Here is an 18,100-nt window from a genome sequence, read left to right as displayed (position 1 = left end):
ATTCGGTTAACACCTACGGATACATGCCATGCCCCATGCTAGCATGCATACACGATTCACACATGCAAATAGAGACAGAAAACAGCAGAAGAAAAATAGAGAGGTTTGAGGCAATCTCTGAAGAGGGGTTTTTGTTACTGTGCTTCGAGCTCGCTGTAGTCCTTGCTTGTAGATCTTGCTTTTCGTTGGGGCCCAGTATTCTTCTTAAACCTTGTTCACTGTAGGAGACTTTTCTCTCTTGGGGTTCATATGTCTTCAATGGATTCCAAAGCTGGTAAGAGCGAGATGAGAGCAGACAGGAGAGAGATATTCTCAGTCCAGGAGCAAAGAGCTTTCTGAGTTCCAACACTCTTTCTCCAACTTAAAACTCCCCTAGTTGGCCAGCAGGTGGGTAAATGATTGACTGGTTTGACCAGGTCTCTTTTGTGTATGGGGGAGCAGGGACTGGTTCCCTTGTTCCAACACTGTCTGCTCGTATGCGAAACAAGTCTTTCCAGTCAGGGGCTTGGCAACCCTTTGTAATAGGCCTTCTTTTCTTCCCAGCAACAATTTTAAAAGTTAATGTCTATGTGCTGAAATATATGTGCCTCATTCTTGGCAGGTGGACATAATGGAAAAAAGCAAGGAACAATCTAAAGTAGAGCTTCTAAATTGGAAGACGGCTAACTTCAATGGGATGAGAGGGAATCTAGCCAGGATTAAATGGAACCAAAGACTGACAGAAAAACTGTAACTGAACAATGGGTGATCTTTAAGGAAGAGATATTTCAGGTACAGGCTAGGTACATTCCAAAAAGGGCGAAAGATAGGGGAGCCCTAGCCAGGCACCTTGGGTGATGAGGGAAATAGAGAATATGATGAAACTAAAAAAGAGGATGGATGATGCAATTCAGGTGAATTCAACAAGCGAAAACAAGGCCAAATACAATAAGTTGAGAGGGAAAGTGAAGAGAAAAATAAAACTGGCAACGAGAGAATATGAGAATAGAATGAGTTCTGAAGAAGGGTCACTGACTCTGCTTCTCTTTCCACAGATGCTGCCAGACCTGCTGAGTGGTTCCAGCATTTCTTGTTTTTATTTCAGATTTCCAGCATCCGCAGTATTTTGCTTTTATATATATGAGAATAGAATGGTTGTCAACATAAAAGGGAACCCAAAAATCTTCTACCGGCATATAATTAGTGAGTGGGTAGTGAGAGGTTGCGTGAGGCCTATTAGGGACAATGAGGGTGATATTTGCTTAGGGGTGCAGGGCAAGGCTGGAATATTTATTGAGTACTTTGTATCGGTGTGTACTGAGGAAGAGGATGCTGACAAAATATCAGTAGAAGCGGAGATAGTAGAGGTAATGGATGGGCTGAAATTTGACAGGCAGGATGTACTGGAAATGCTGGTTATGCTTAGAGTGAATAAGTCACATGGTGGGGATGGCTTGCATCCTAAGTTGCTAAGGGAAGTGAGAGTGGAGATAGCGGAAGGGCTTGCCATAATCTTCAAATCTTCCCTAGGTACTTGAGGGGGGTGGGTGGGTGTGGAGAGCCAGAGGACTGGAAAGTGGCAAATATGACATCCTTATCCAAGAAAGGGTATAAGGACATTTCGAATAACTACAAGCCGGTCAATCTAACATTAGTGGTGGGTAAAGTTTTAGAAACAATAATCAGGGAAAAAATCGACAGGCACTTGGTGAGGTATGAGTTCATTAAGGATTTGTAAAAGGCAGATGGTGCTTGACTAATCTAATTGAATTTTTTGATGAAGTAACAGAGAAAGGAAATGCAATGGGTGTTGTCTATATAGATTTTAAGAAAGTATTTGACAAAATACCACACAAAAGGCTGGTTAACAAAATGGGGTTTGAATATTGTTTTCAAGTCAGTTGGGGTGTGAACTGTTTTAAAGACTACTGGTGTTTTGCCTGCCAAGGAAATCGAAACCACCCAGCTCATCTCTTTCTCCAGTTCTTTGAAGAAACCCTGTAAAGATGCAGTGTGGGAGAGCTAAAATCCCTGGTGCTGCATCTATCTTGAGAAGCTGGAAAAACCTGCCAGGTTAATTCTCAATGCCACCTGAAAAGAACTGCTTTAGAAAAGATCCCAGTGACTTGTCTCCGTATACCTAGATGCCAGACCAAAAGGGACAACTGACTTCCCTCCATATCTTCTCTTTTTTTCTTCAAGAATTAGCAAGTATTTGGCCAAAGTATTTTTTTTTGTCTTTTTTTTGTAACAGACCTCAACAGAGAGAATTTCGATGTTTTTTCAGTATGTGTGAGAGTGTGTATGTTGGGGAATTTAAAAAGGGAACTTTCATATTTCAATCTGTGTGTTAATGCTTTGCTTCATGGCTGGATAAGTTTTGTTAGATAACAAACTGATAATTTTGTTGTTTATTAAAGAAATCTGGTTGGTGTATTTTATTGTGAGATAAAGAGTAGCGTCTATGATTGACCGCATCGGTAACTGGGTAAACATTTAAATATATGTTGTGACTTAGACTTAGGCTGTGTCTATCAAGTTACATGAAATGCTAAAGTCTTTGGCCTGTTGCTCTAGTTTACAAAACATCTGATGAGCCTTTAAAATCTGACTTGCAGAAAACATGTCCCAAGTCCAGAGAGCTTCAGCCAAGACACCTCAAGGAATTCAAGGAGATCATCAGAAGGTAAGTAGCATTTGCATGGTATTGGCAGGTGGAAGCCAGGGAAGCTGACTAACAGCGCTGAAGAATGTTCTTTTCAGCTAGGAATGAGATCGGCACAGCATCAGCTGAACAATGGTGCTCAGGCAACCAATTAGACCACAGAAAACTTCAATTAATAAGCCAATAGTTTTTATCATTTGTTCATGGGATGTGGGTGTCGCTGGCAAGGCCAGCATTTATTGCCCATCCCTAATTGCCCTTTAGAAGGTGGTGGTGAGCTGCCTTCCTGAACTGCTGCAGTCCTTGAAATGTAGGTACACCAACAGAGCTGTTAGGAGGGAAGATCAAGGATTTTGACCCAGCAACAGTGAAGGAACGGTGATATAGTTCCAAGTCAGGATGGTGTGTGGGCTCAGAGTTGAGCTTGCAGGTGGTGGTGTTCCCATCCAACTGCTATCCTTGTCCTTCTGGGTGGTAGAGGTTGTGGGTTTGGAAGGTGCTGTCGAAGGAGCCTTGTGCTTCGGCAGTGGTGGAGGGAGTGAATGTTGAAGGTGGTGGATGGAGCACCAATCAAGCAGCATGCTTTGTCTTGCATGATGTCAAGCTTCTTGAGTGTTGTTGGAGCTGCACCCATCCAGGTAAGTGGAGAGTATTCCATCACACTCCTGACTTGTGCCTTGTAGATGGTGGACAGGCTTTGGGGAATCAGGAGGTGAGTTACTCGCCGCAGAATTCCTAGCCTCTGACCTGCTCTTGTAGCCACAGTATTTATATGGCTGGTCCAGTTCAGTTTCTGGTCAATGGTAGCCCCCAGGATGTTGATAGTGGGGGATTCAGCTATGGTAATGCTGTTGAATGTCAAGGGAGATGGTTAGATTCTCTCTTGTTGGAGATGGTCATTGCCTGGCACTTGTGTGGCACGAATGTTACTTGCCACTTATCAGCCCAAGCCTGGATATTGTCCAGGTCTTGCTGCATTTCTACACGGGCTGCTTCAGTATCTGAGAGGACACGAATGGTGCTGAACATTGTGCAATCATCAGCGAACATCCCCACTTCTGACCTTATGATTGAAGTAAGGTCATTGATGAAGCAGCTGAAGATGGTTGGGCCTAGGACACTACCCTGGGAACTCCTGCAGTGATATCCTGGGACTGAGATAATTGACCTCCAACAAAACCATCTTCCTTTGCGCTAGGTATGACTGCAATCAGTGGAGAGTTTTCCCCCTGATTCCCATTGATTCCAGTTTTCCTATGGCTCCTTGATGCCATACTCAGTCAAATGCTGCCTTGATGTCAAGGGCAGTCATTCTCACCTCACCTCTGGAATGCAGCTCTTTTGTCCATGTTTGAACCAAGGCTCTAATGAGGTCAGGAGCTGAGTGGCCCTGATGGAACCCAAACTGAGCATCAGTGAGCAGGTTATTGCTGAGCAAGTGCCGCTTGATAGCACTGTCAGGCCCCTTCCATCATTAGATCATACAGAAGTGCCCAGCACATGAACTGAATTTAGTGGCATAGATTTTAAGAATCAGCACTCTCAAATTGTTATTCTTTGATAGGTAATATCATTGTATTAGCTACATGTGTTTGGATGTATTTTGGTTGCTTTTATAATTGGAAACATCTAGTTTGTGCTACTGAGAGCCTTTGTTGGGTATATAGTTTGCATAAATGGCAACCTTATAAAAGTGCATTGTATAATCTATCATATTGTTGTGAATCAAACAGAATTTTGAAGAACTTTGGCTTCCAGTTGATCCTGGTAAATGTAAGCAATACAAACATATTAACTTCAAATGATTATTTTTAAGAAATCATTGTCCATATGTTGTCCAAGAGTGTGAAATTACATCTTACCATATCTCCTAGTACAATTACTTCTAGTAGAGAAGTGACTGACAAAGAAATGGAAAGAAAACTCAATGTGCAGACATGGATCTGCAGTACAACATCCAACCCACTGGGTAGCTGATGAAGTGGAGGTATTCCACTTTGGTGGCTGTCTCTGTTTTCTATTCCATACCATGGTCCCCCATAGGTCAATATTGCAGCTAGTCTAGAAGGAGTTTGAAGAAAATTTGAAGTGTCAACTTGAGCAGCTTTGTCCCTGGCTAGGCAATGCTATGCTGCATGTTAGCTACAAGTGCCCTAACAATAGATGGCACAGCCCTGCATCTGGCTCCCTGAGGTCCTGAACCCTGTGAAGTCAATTTCCCATTACCATGCTGGGTGAGTACATCAGTTCCTGCAGATATGGTCAGTCACATCTCCGTGGGTGTGATGAAATAGGCTCTGATTGCTCTTGAATCACCCTGATGTTCCTTCTTTCAAGTAATACCATTGAAAGCATTATATACTGTGATCAGGGTGCTTCCAAAGAATCATCCGGTATTACAGTGCCTCAGGCCTTCACATATCAGTGCCATTAGATATGCTGTCCATTTGGGCATTGGAACCTGTGTGAAAGCAAGCTTTGTGCACCTCTACGTGTAGATATAGGTCATGGGAGACTGGTAGGTGGGGTGCAAATCTTCTCTGCAAGCTGACCTGAATGGCGTCTCTCACTCAATCCTTCTAAAACAGCAGATATGTGGGATTCCCAAACAGAAAAACATCGGTTCCACTTCTGCAGCTGCATTGCAGAAATTACCTGAACATTGTTCACTGAATTTTCTTACTAGGCCCCTTTAAATTTATTTCTGTACACAGCTCAATGCCCAGGAGTCCTTATTGTCTTTCATATATGGACATGAAGCGCACGAATGATCACTGAAATGTCAGGTAGTTGAGTACACATTGTAATTATGCCAACCAGCCTTAATATAAATATTACCACAAGGTTGCTGGCTGTGGCAGGCGGGAGCTTTCTGCCTCAATAATTTTGTAATATGGATATGTGTGTAGAGCACAAATTTGGTGCAGGTCTGGTGGAACAGATCTCTGGCAAACGTTCTGCTCTGTTATGCCACATAAGCTGGTGTATACAGGGCATAACAGAGATTAGCACATCCCCATTAAATTTACTAATAGGATTTCTGATTCTTCTGCATATGTTTCGATCACTACCTGTATTTAAAATAGAGAATGCTGAAAGTAAGAAGGCCAATTAGAACCGAAAGAGAAAAATTGATTAAGGAAAAAATAGACTTGTATTTATTTAGTGCCTTTCACCATCTTAGGAAAACCCAAAGTGCTTTACAGCCAATAAAATACTTTTGAAGTGTAGTTATTGTGTATCGTAGGAAAGGTTTTGTGTGGGACCCTTCATCAGAACTGGTTGGTGTGTCATGAAGAGGATCAATTGTATGAAATGGTGAAAACAGGAGTTCTTAATATTAAGAAGACATTTGTGGTCATGAGTGGACCAAAAAGATGAAGGCTGACATTTCTGGCAGATGCTAAAGAAGGAAATATGACTGGAGAAATAGATGTTGGCAGATAAACAAACAAAAGCAAGAAGCCACAGGGGTAACCTTGACAGTGAAAAGGACAAGAAAGACAAATGAAAAACTCGAGAAAGGAACAGAGCTTCTTCAGAGTTGGTGAAGAAGCGGCAGTAAATCAAATTGCGAAAATAAAAACAAAAACCGCAGAGATTGGAAATTTTTATTTGCAGTCATTCAAGTATCTGACAAGCACACAGACACATTACCATTCCTAAGACTCCAAGACAATCGCCTGAGAAATCCAAACAGTTCAAGTTTGTGTTTCCCTAATATGGAGTGCACACCCTCCCTATTTGAACCCAAACCACTTAGTTAATCGTATTGAATGGTGGAGCAGGCTTGGTGGGCTGAATAGCCTACTCCTGCTCCTATGTTCCTATGTCCTATGTTTCCTTCCATAAAGGACATTAGTGAAACAATAGGGTTTCTACAACAATCCGACATCTTCATAGTCAATTTTTACTTCCAGATTTGATAAACTGGATTCAAATTCTTTAACTGCTGTGCCGAGATTTGAACTCATGTTCTCTGGATTATTAATCCAGGCCTTGGGATTATTAGGCTAGTAACATAACCACTACATCACCACACCATCACCAGCAGGTAAATTTAAAACAGATCTTAGAAAAATGTCTTTATTCCATGGGGTATAAAGTTTTCTTTAAATGATTTACCAAATAAAGTGGTGGGATCAAAGATCATACTAGGTTGCATGAGTGAAATGTTACAGACAAACTCGATGGAATAAATAAGCATTTCTTGTCCTTTTCCTTTTATTGGAAAAGCTGCTTTTGCTTGATAAAGTCTGTTAAAGCCTTGTTAATCAGTTTTAAAGAGGTGGCTGGTTTATGTAGGGGAGAAATTAAAGTGACGAAATAATGATTTGTCCATCTGCTTGGCTGGAATTAAATCACTGATGGAGCCCTTTGGGAGTGTTGCTTTTCAACATGGATTTTGCTGCATATAGGATCAGGAGTTGTCCATTCAGCCTCTCGAGCCTGCTCCACCATTCAACTAAATCATGGCCGATCTTCTTCCTCCTGGCTCTACCTTGTCATTAAAAGACCATTTCTTTTGAAACAGGTGATACTTGTAAACTATCATCAAATTAGCTCAAATCCCCATGGCTGTATAGTAACTGTCCAGTAGAGCAATTTAGAAGCCATAATCAATATTTAAAAGGAGAAAATGACCAATATAGGAGGCATATTGTGGAGCTACAGGAACTGTTGTGCAATCATCAGCAATCAGTACAAACTGTCCTTCAGCAACGTCAACACATCTGCCACAGCTTGAGACTCTCCATTTCCCCCACAAGGAGACCCATACCATTTGATTAGGGTGGAGTTGTCCTAGTCATAGAGGGGCCATTGGTTCGCCAGGCCCATGTTATCCATTCGCCCTGCTGCAGGTGAGACTGGACTTCAATATCAGCAACAATGTTGCTGGGGATTGCGTGCTTTGGAGGTGCATGTACAGGAAGAGAATAAGGAATTAAAGCATCCCTTAGACAGATAGCAAAGGCTGTAATACAATTACATAAAGGACCTTTGATTCGTCATGATAAGTGTAGCAAATAAATTAGGGAAAAGAAAGAGAAATGGGAAGCCCACATGACTGTTATCCAGACATTCACTGCACCAGGCTTGGGTGAAGGCACAGACTCTGACCCATGGGCCTATGACACTGTTAACATTGTACAGGTATGTAAACCATGAACTAGTGAATAAGGTGGAAAAACGGGACAACCAATCCAAGTCTGAAAACTAGCCTCCCCGACATCTGAATGAAATTTAAATTGATACAAAAATTGGGTTAAATACCAAACATCAGAGATTAAAAGAGAAGGGAAAATGGGTAAGTTATCTATGATAGAATAAAGGAAGGGGAAAGGTGCCCCTTTTCTGCATAGATGCTGGTTCACCCAGGATTCTATTGTACTCTGTCTTTAAACTGGAATAAAATGCTGCTTCATGGAGCTTGGTATTGTAGCTGCCTACAGGGTTAATGCTTTGTATTCCTTCACTTTGTTAGTTTTAAGAATGTTCCGATCATTTCAGTGGTGTCAGCCTTGGTTCAGTGGTAACATTCTAACCTTTGAATCAGAAGGTTGTGGGTTTAAGCCCCACTCCAGAAACCTGAGCACATAATCTTGGCTGCCACTTCTATGCGGTACCGAGGATGTACTGCATTATTGGAGGTGCTGTCTTTCGGATGAGACTGCCTTTCCTGGTAGGCATAAAAGATCCCAGAGCACTATGCAAAGAAGAGCAGGGGAGTTCTTCTGGTGTCCTAGCTAACATATACCCCTCAACCAACAACAAAAGAAAGATAATCTGGTCATTTGTTTCATTGCTGTTAGTGGGACCTTGCTATGCACAGATTGGCTGCCATCTTTCCTACATACAAGTGCAATTAGACTTCAAAAATATTTAATTAGCTGTAAAGAACTCTGGGATGTCATGAGATCATGAAAGGCACTATAGAAATGTAAGTCTCCCTTTCTTTGCATTTTCCCAAAAGAGATAATTTTTGCTTGGTTAGATTCAGTAGATTTAAAGGTCATCTACACAGCACACCGGAAAAGAAAATAACTTGTAACCTGCTGACTAAGAATGAACTGCCTTAACTTTTATTACATTTTACTCTATATCTTTATGAGGTATATGTAAATTTGAGATATTGACTCCCTCTGCTATTGGATCTGAACTGAATTAGAGTAACTGATGCTAACTGACTTGAGTTTATACATCACCATCTAATCAAATGATTAATTTATGAATATTTGGTTTTCTGTGGCTGGTCACCACAGGCAGTTAGATGAGTAAATTACATGAACATTCCCTGGGTGAGTGACATGGGGGGATTGTCACATAATGATTGTCACTTCAAAGTTTATTACCCAAAACAGGAAATCAATGATTTAAGGTCTATCCGTGTAAATAACGAATCAATGTTGAGTGTAATTAGGATGCTAGAGTGAAGTGTCAGCGAACGTGAATACAGTTGATATCTAAGAGAGCCCAGTTATTAATACAAGGCATTAATAAAATTATAGTGTGGATACTATAGGTATAAAACCACAAAGAGAATATGGAGTCAGAAGCTCTGCTCGGGGTCAAATAGGAAACCCCTCCCACCCCCAGATTGTGAACAGTTGCCGGGTGCATTCAGGGCAGCCTAATTTTACAAAAAAGGCGTTAGGCGCCATATTTATGCATGGAAAAGCCTAATGTTTGTTTGAAGCTTGGGTCCTGGATGCCTCTTCTGCCTTTTCCAAATATTCTAGGTTGTAATAAACGTGCCTGACCTGTCCCCCAAATTGGATGCTTAGACAGTATTTTGTGACTGAAAAACAGGCACAGCACCATTGAATTTCTAGACCATTTCCTTTTTTGGACCCATTACCCATTTCTAATATGAGAGATTTACAGAGAATCATTATGAACTTTACAATGGTTGTATCATGTATCAATTACATAAATTTAACACTTGTGAAAGCACAAATATTTTCATCTGCATTTCATATAGTTGTACTGACCATTACAGAATACAATCCGTATAGAGGTTACAGATGACAGGGGCAGTGGTGGAACTTGCTTTTGTTTAGTTTGGGAGCATCACTCAGAGCAGCAGGCACAACAGATGAAGAAGTGAATAATCTCCTACAGTTTCTGCTGGTCTCCTACCCTGTTTCCTGGCATCTCAGGGTATGGGCCTCGCTTGCAAGGCTGCATTTGTTGCTCATCCTTGAGTTGCCCTTGAGAAGGTGATGCTGGGCTGCCTTCTTGAACCATTGCAGTCCATGTGATGAAGGTAGTCCCATAACTTTGCACAGAAATCCTCTTATGGCTAGAAAAGAAATGGACTGTGAAATTGTGAAAAATTATAGCAATGCATGCAGTTGAAGCATCTTTTACTGGAGTTAGTGGAATGCCTGACTAATAAAGGAAAAATATAGGCAGAAAGGAAGCTGCATGTGAATGTCTATGTAGAAAAGTTGAAGTAAAAGTTCCGAGAACCAACTGTCACTGCATAATGTCTGATTTTTTTTTGCATGTGACATTGTTCATCCTGTTCAGCAATTCCTGAAAGTGGCCAATTACCAAATAGAATGTTCTGGAAGTAATTGAGTAAAGCTGTAATACAATGTGCTAGAAGTCATGTATAATGGAACAAAAGCTAATGGCAGCAATGATGGGCTGAGTAAAGGTGCTAACTAGTTGCTGTTGTGAAATATGACAATGCACATGTTTATTTATTCCAAATCCCTTTCCTGAATATCTGTTGTTATTGGTGGCACTAATGTATATAATTATATAAGCCAAATCCAATCACAAAATGATTTAGTAAATAAATGTTTTTCAGTTTACTTTTATGATGGCGGCCATTACTTTTATTTTAATATGTTGAAGCTCTTTGTGGCCTCCTGGGATCCTAAAAGGCCGATGTAAATGCAAGACTCTTTCATTTCATCAGTTTGGTAAAGTTTAGTTTTGTAACCAGCCTTTGAAGAATATAATGTAACTGCAGAAGGTATGAAGAATCTCATTTCATTTTCCATGGCATTAATACAGACTCATGTTCCAGGCTGCAATGGAATCAGGATTAAACATTACCTAATACATTTCATTAGAAGCTTCATTCCCTCTGCTGCTTCCCTCTAATTCCTCCTTCCCTAGTATATACAGAAAAAATATCAGAGCCCGAAACCATGAAAAATCTATGCAAACAATTTATTTTAATAGGAAATCAAAAGTAAATCGCAGGGAGAAAATTGCAGTTTGTGTCTTTACAGCAGTCTTCAGTTGCTATGGCTTCTTGTCACTTGTACGTTTTTGTATTGCTAAGAAACCAAATAAAATTTACTGCATAAATTAATATTAAATACATCATCATATTGTAAATGCAAATTCATGTGCTCTGCAGAAACAATTTTTAATACTACATTATAGAAGTCATTTCCAAAAAAAATTATTTTTACATTTCATAGGCATAGCATTTTAGTGGGGGAAATACAACAGTAAGAGGAGGGGAAACCACTTACTGTGAGGCTGTTGGAAGCAGTCATAATCTGTGCATTAGCATAATTTGCATTTAAAATCAATATATACTAAAATCAATGTTTATAATATTCAAATTTTAATGGCTTACCTACTGCGTTGTGCAAACAAAATACACAACAGGGGCCAATATTCGACTAAATTGGGACTACGGTGCCCATGAGCAAGGCCACTAATTTTCAGTTTCCATGGAAAAACGGATGGAATACAATTTGAAAAGCAGTGGCAGACTGCCTGAAAAATTCTGTCACCATGTATAATAAAAATGGAATTTTAATTATTCAGTCAACATAAAACTGCAGACCTTTATTTAAATAGATGAAATCTGAGAATGCAGCTTCTAAGCTAGCAGCAAACACCCTAGAATCCCAAACAATAACAATGGAAATTGTCTAATTTAGTCCCGGTAAAGTTGCACATAGTTTATCAGGTCATGACTCGTGCAATGAACTAACCGCAATACGTAAAGTTTCTTTTGTAGACTTTGCAGTCCTTTTATTTCCGATGGATTGATTAGAAATCTATCACTACAGATCAAGCTCACTGCCGAACTGAAAGCAAAAAATACCCTGTGCAAGATTTTCCTCCTGATATCCAGTCGATCACTACAGAAAGGATGTAATTGCACTAGAGAGGGTACAGAGGAGATTTACGAGGATGTTGCTAGGACTGGGAAAAATGCAGCTATGGGGAATGATTGGATAGGCTGGGGTTGTTCTCCTTGGAACGGAGAAGGCTGAGGGGAGATCTGATTGAAATGTACAAAATTTTGAGGGGCCTGGATAGAGTGGAGGTGAAGGGTCTATTCACCTTGGCAGAGAGGTCAGTGATGAGGGGGCATAGATTTAAAGTGATTGGTAGATAAATTAGAGGGGAGATGAGGATAAACTTTTTCACCCAGAGGGTGGTGGGGGTCTGGAACTCACTTCCTGAAAGGGTAGTTGAGGCAGAGACCCTCAACTCATTCAAAAGGAGTCTGCATATGCACCTTAAGCGCTGTAATCTGCAGGGCTATGGACCAAATGCTGGAAGGTGGGACTAGAATAGATGGATCGTTTTTTGACCGGCACAGACACGATGGGCCAAGTGGCCTCTTCCTGTGCCTTAAACTTTCTATGATTCTATGAAAACACCTAATAATGGGTGCAAGTAGTGCTGAGAGCCACCCCCTACCCTCATAGCTGATCAAGAAGTGAAAACGCAGTCCCAATGCCCCTCTGTATCTCTGTATCACTGCTGTATTTAGTTACAGATTAGTTTCCTTGCCTTCAGCCGTAGCTCCGGCTAGAGATTGCAGACCCCTTGAGGAATTACAGACACAAGATTGGTGTAATATTCTGCTTCTCTAGATGCGATTCTAAATTGCCATACTTTCTCTCAGGGCACCTGCCACATGTGAGAGAATTGTCTGAGTGTTGCTACAGCTCACATCTTCAGTTGTGTTTTATGGAGAGAAATCCATAGCAAACTGCTGCTTCTAGAGAGTTCTTCCTGCCCTTTTAAACCAGGACGTAAGTGGGCCAGAGACTTCCTGGGTTTGTATAATCAATTTCTCAGGTTCAACCAAAAGCGGTTAGTAAAATGCAAACTGAACCAACCAGCATAGAAGGAGTGCAACAGAGGTTCACCAGACTAATCCCTGGGATGGCAGGATTGTCTGATGAGAAGAGGTTGACGAAACTGGGTCTGTATTCTCTAGGGTTTCGAAGAATGAGAAGTGATCTCATTGAAATTTACAAAATTCTTACAGGGCGTGACAGGGTGGATGTGGATAGGATGTTTCCCCTGGCTGGTGAGTCTAGACCCAGGGGACACAGTCTCAGAATAAGGGGCAAGCCATTTAAGACTGAGATGAGGAGTTACTTCTTTACTGAGAGGGTGCTGAATCTGTGGAATTCTCTACTCCAGAGGGCTGTGGAAGCTCAATCATTAGCATGTTCAAGACAGAAATCGACTTACATTCAGGAGCGGAGAGCAGTCGGACCTGTGTGGAAACAACCAGAACCAGGAGCAGACAAATCCAGCGCGAGGCTCAGGGCCTTCACTTACCTTCAGGAGCGGAGAGCAGTCGGACCTATGTGGAAACAACCAGAACCGGGAGCGGATAAAACCAGTGCGAGGCTCAGGGCCTTCACTTACCTTCAGGAGCGGAGAGCAGTCGGACCTGTGTAGAAACAACCAGAACCAGGAGCAGATAAATCCAGCGCGAGGCTCAGGGCCTTCACTTACCTTCAGGAGCGGAGAGCAGTCGGACCTGTGTGGAAACAACCAGAACCAGGACCGGATAAAACCAGCGCGAGGCTCGGGGCCTTCACTTACCTTCAGGAGCGGAGAGCAGTCGGACCTGTGTAGAAACAACCAGAACCGGGAGCGGATAAATCCAGCGTGAGCCTCGGGGCCTTCACTTACCTTCAGGAGTGGAGAGCAGTCGGACCTCTTCCAACGCGCGGGAGTTTTGAAAAAAGAAGAAAAAAATAGCCAACAGTGATGTCACAGGAAAGCTGCAAGGTGATTGGTTGGTGAGCCACTGCTGTTAGGGAATAGCTCTAAATAGCTGGGTAAGTATCTAAGGTAAGAAAGGTTTACAGTTTTTTTTCATAAATAGTAAGTAGTTTTTTTTAGGGAGTTCTGTAATAATGAGGACCAGGGAAGAAGGGCCCGAGAGTAATTGATATTATTTGATATTAAGCATCTTCCAACAGATTAAATTTAAAGGGTTAAGTCATGGCAGGAGAGCTCAAAACCGTGGTGAGCTCCTCGTGCTCTATGTGGAAAGCCGGGAACAATTCCAGTGCCCGGGACTAGCATGTGTGCAGGAAGTGTCTCCAGCTGCAGCTCCTGGAAGCCCGGGTTTCGGAGCTGGAGCAGCAGCTGGGGACACTGTGGAGCATCCACGAGGCAGAGAGCATCATAGATAGCACGTATAGAGAGGTGGTCACACCGCAGGCTCAGACCCCACAGGCAGGAACGGAATGGGTGACCACCAGGCAGAGCAAGAGGACTAGGCAGGCAGTTCAGGAATCTCCTGTGGCTATTCCCCTGCAAAACAGATATACTGCTTTGGATACTGTTGGGAGGAATGGCCTCTCAGGGGAAAGCAGCAACAGCCCAATTTGTTGCACCACAGTTGGCTCTGCTGCACAGGGGAGGAGCAAAAAGGGTGGGAATGCAATAATTATAGGGGATTCAATTGTAAGGGGAATAGATAGGTGTTTCTGTGGCCGCAAAAGAGACTCCAGGCTGATATGTTGCCTCCCTGGTGCTAGGGTCAAGGATGTCTCGGAGCGCTTACAGGACATTCTGAAGGGGGAGAGTGAACAGCCAGTGGTCATGGTACACATTGATATAAACGACATAGGTTAAAAAAAGGATGAGGTCCTAAAATCAGCATATAGGGAGTTAGGAAGTAAGTTGAAAAGCAGGACCTCAAAGGTAGTGATCTCAGGATTACTACCAGTGCCACATGCTAGTCAGAGTAGAAATAGCAGGATATATTGGATGAATATGTGGCTGAAAAGATAGTGTGAGGGGGAGGGTTTTAGATTCCTGGGACATTGGGACCAGTTCTGGGGGAGGTGGGACCAGTACAAACTGGAAGGGTTACACCTGGGCAAGACCAGGACTGATGTCTTAGGGGGAGTATTTGCTAGAGTGGTTGGGGAGGATTTAAAACTAAAAGGGGAAGGGGATGAGAACCTTTGCAAGGAGTCAGAGGAGGGGGGATCAAAGACAAGAACAAAAGACATTAAGGGGAATAAGAAAAGTGATAGGCAGAGAAATCAAGGGCCAGAATCAAACAGGGCCACAATGAAAAATAGGGGGAAGGGGACATGTAATGTTAATAAGACAAGCCTGAAGGCTTTGTGCCTTAACTCGCAGAGCATTCGCAAAGATTTTGGATGAATTAATCGTGCAAATAGATTTAAATGGGTATGATATAGTCGGGATTGCGGAGACAACTCTGCAAGGTGACCAGGGATGGGAAATGAACATCCAAGGGTATTCAGTATTTAGGAAGGACAGACAAAAAGCAAAAGGTGGTGGAGTTGATTTCCTGGTTAAAGAGGAAATTAATGCAATAATGAGGAAAGATATTAAATCTGACGATGTGGAATCTGTATGGGTAGAGCTGAGAAACACTCTGGGGCAAAAAACGTTAGTGGGGGTTGTATATAGACCCCCAAACTGTAGTGGTGATGTTGGGAATGGCATTAAACAGGAAATTAGATATGCATGCGATAAAGGAACGTCTGTAATTATGGGTGATTTTAATCTGCATATAGATTGGGCAAATCAAATTAGTCACAATACCGTAGAGGAGGAATTCTTGGACTGTATACGGGATGGTTTTCTGGACCAATACGTTGTGAACCAACTAGAGAACAGGCCATCCTAGACCAGGTATTGTGTAACGAAAGAGGAATAATTGACAATCTCGTGGTGCGAGACCCCTTGGGGATGAGCGACTATAATATGATAGAATTCGTCATCAAGATGGAGAGTGACATAGTTGATTCTGAGACTAGGGTCCTGAATCTTAATAAAGGAAACTACGAAGGTGTGAGGCGCGAGTTGGCTATGATGGATTGGGAAACGTTACTTAAAGGGATGATGGTAGCTAGGCAATGGCAAACATTTAAAGAGCGCATGGATGAACTGCAACAATTGTTTATCCCTGTCTGGTGCAGAAGTAAAACGAGGAAGGTAGCCAAACCATGGCTTACAAGGGAAATTAGAGATAGCATTAGATCCAAGGAAGAGGCATATAAATTTGCCATAAAAAACAACAGACCTGAGGATTGGGAGCAGTTTAGAATTCAGCAAAGGAGGACCAAGGGATTGATGAAGAAGGGGAAAATAGAGTACGAGAGCAAGCTTGCGGGGAACATAAAAACTGACTGTAAAAGTTTCTATAGGTATGTGAAGAGAAAAAGATTGGTGAAGACAAATGTAGGTCCCTTACAGTCAGAAACAGGGGAATTTATTATGGGGAACAAATAAATGACTGACCAACTAAATGCATACTTTGGTTCTGTCTTCACAAAGGAGGACACAAATATCATACCAGAAAATTTGGGAACACAGGGCTTAGTGAGAGAGAAGAACGGAAGGAAATCAGTATTAGTAGAGAAATGGTGTTGGGGAAATTGATGGAATTGAAGGCCGATAAATCCCCAGGACCTGATGGTGTGCATCCCAGAGTACTTAAGGAAGTGGCCCTAGAAATAGTGGATGCATTGGTGGTCATCTTCCAAGATTCTATAGACTCTGGAACAGTTCCTACAGATTGGAGGGTAGCTCATGTAACCCCACTATTTAAAAAGGGAGGTAGAGAGAAAGCAGGGAATTATAGACCAGTCAGCCTGACATCGGTAGTGGGGAAAATTCTAGAGTCCATTATCAAAGATTTTAGAGCAGAGCACTTAGAGAACAGTGGTAGAATCGAGCAGAGTCAGCATGGATTTACGAAAGGGAAATCATGCTTGACAAATCTACTTGAATTCTTCGAGGATGTAACGAGTAGAGTTGATGAGGGGGAGCCAGTGGATGTGGTTTATTTGGACTTTCAGAAGACTTTCGACAACATCCCACATAAGAGATTAGCGTGTAATATTGAAGCACATGGGATTGGGGGTAGTGTATTGCGATGGATAGATAAATGGTTGGCAGACAGGAAACAAAGAGTAGGAATAAATGGGTCTTTTTACGAATGGCAGGCAGTGACTAGTGGGGTACCACAGGGATCGGTGCTCGGACCCCAGCTATTCACAATATACATTAATGATTTAGATGAGGGAACTAAATGTAATATCTCCAAATTTGCAGACGACACAAAACTGGGTGGAAGGGTGAGTTGTGAGGAGGATGCAGAGAGGCTTCAGGGTGAATTGGACAAGTTGAGTGAGTGGGCTAATGCATGGCAGATGCAGTATAATGTGGATAAATGTGAGGTTATCCACTTTGGTAGCGAAAACAGGAAGGCAGATTCTTATCTGAACGGCTATAAACTGAGATGGGAATATGCAGCGAGACCTGGGTGTTCTTGTACACCAGTCGCTGAAGGTAAGCATGCAGGTCCAACAGGCAGTTAAAAAGGCAAATGGTATGTTGGCCTTCATAGCGAGAGGATTCGAGTGCAGGAGCAGGAATGTCTTGCTGCAATTATTTAGGGCCTTGGTGAGGCCGCACATGGAATATTGTGTGCAGTTTTGGTCTCCTTACCTGAGGAAGGATGTTCTTGCTGTCGAGGGAATGCAGCGAAGGTTTACCAGACTGATTGCTGTTAAGGCAGGACAGTATGAGGAGAGATTGAGTCGGTTAGGATTATTTTCGCTGGAGTTCAGAAGAGTGAGAGGGGCTCTCATAGAAACCTATAAAATTCTAACAGGACTTGACAGGGTAGATGCAAGAAGGATGTTCGTGATGGTGGGGGTTGCAGAACCAGGGGTCATAGTCTAAGGATATGGGGTAAACCTTTCAGGACTGAGATGAGGAGAAATTTCTTCACCCAGAGAGTGGTGAACCTGTGGAATTCACTACCACAGAAAGCAGTTGAGGCCAACACACTGTATGTTTTCAAGAAGGAGTTAGATATTGCTCTTGGTCTAAAGGGTATGGGGAGAAAGCGGTAACGGGTTACTGAGTTGGATGAAGAGCCATGATCGTAATGAATGACGGAGCAGGCTTGAAGGGCCGATTGGCCTACTTCTCCTCCTATTTTCTATGTTTCCATGATAGATTTCTGGATACTAATGATATCAAGGGATATGGGGATAGTGGGGAAAAATGGCATAGAGGCAGATGATCAGCCATGATCTGTTTGAACGGCATTGAAAGCTCGATGGGCTGAATGGCCTACTCCTGCTGCTATTTCCTATGATCTGCTGTGACTCTGAGAGTTGGGCATGTGGAACTTCCTGGTGTTGGGAATCCACAGCACCC

This window comes from Heterodontus francisci, chromosome 3 (assembly GCF_036365525.1).
Source record: "Heterodontus francisci isolate sHetFra1 chromosome 3, sHetFra1.hap1, whole genome shotgun sequence".
Classification (NCBI taxonomy): domain Eukaryota; kingdom Metazoa; phylum Chordata; class Chondrichthyes; order Heterodontiformes; family Heterodontidae; genus Heterodontus; species Heterodontus francisci.
This window is presented reverse-complemented; position numbering follows the sequence as displayed.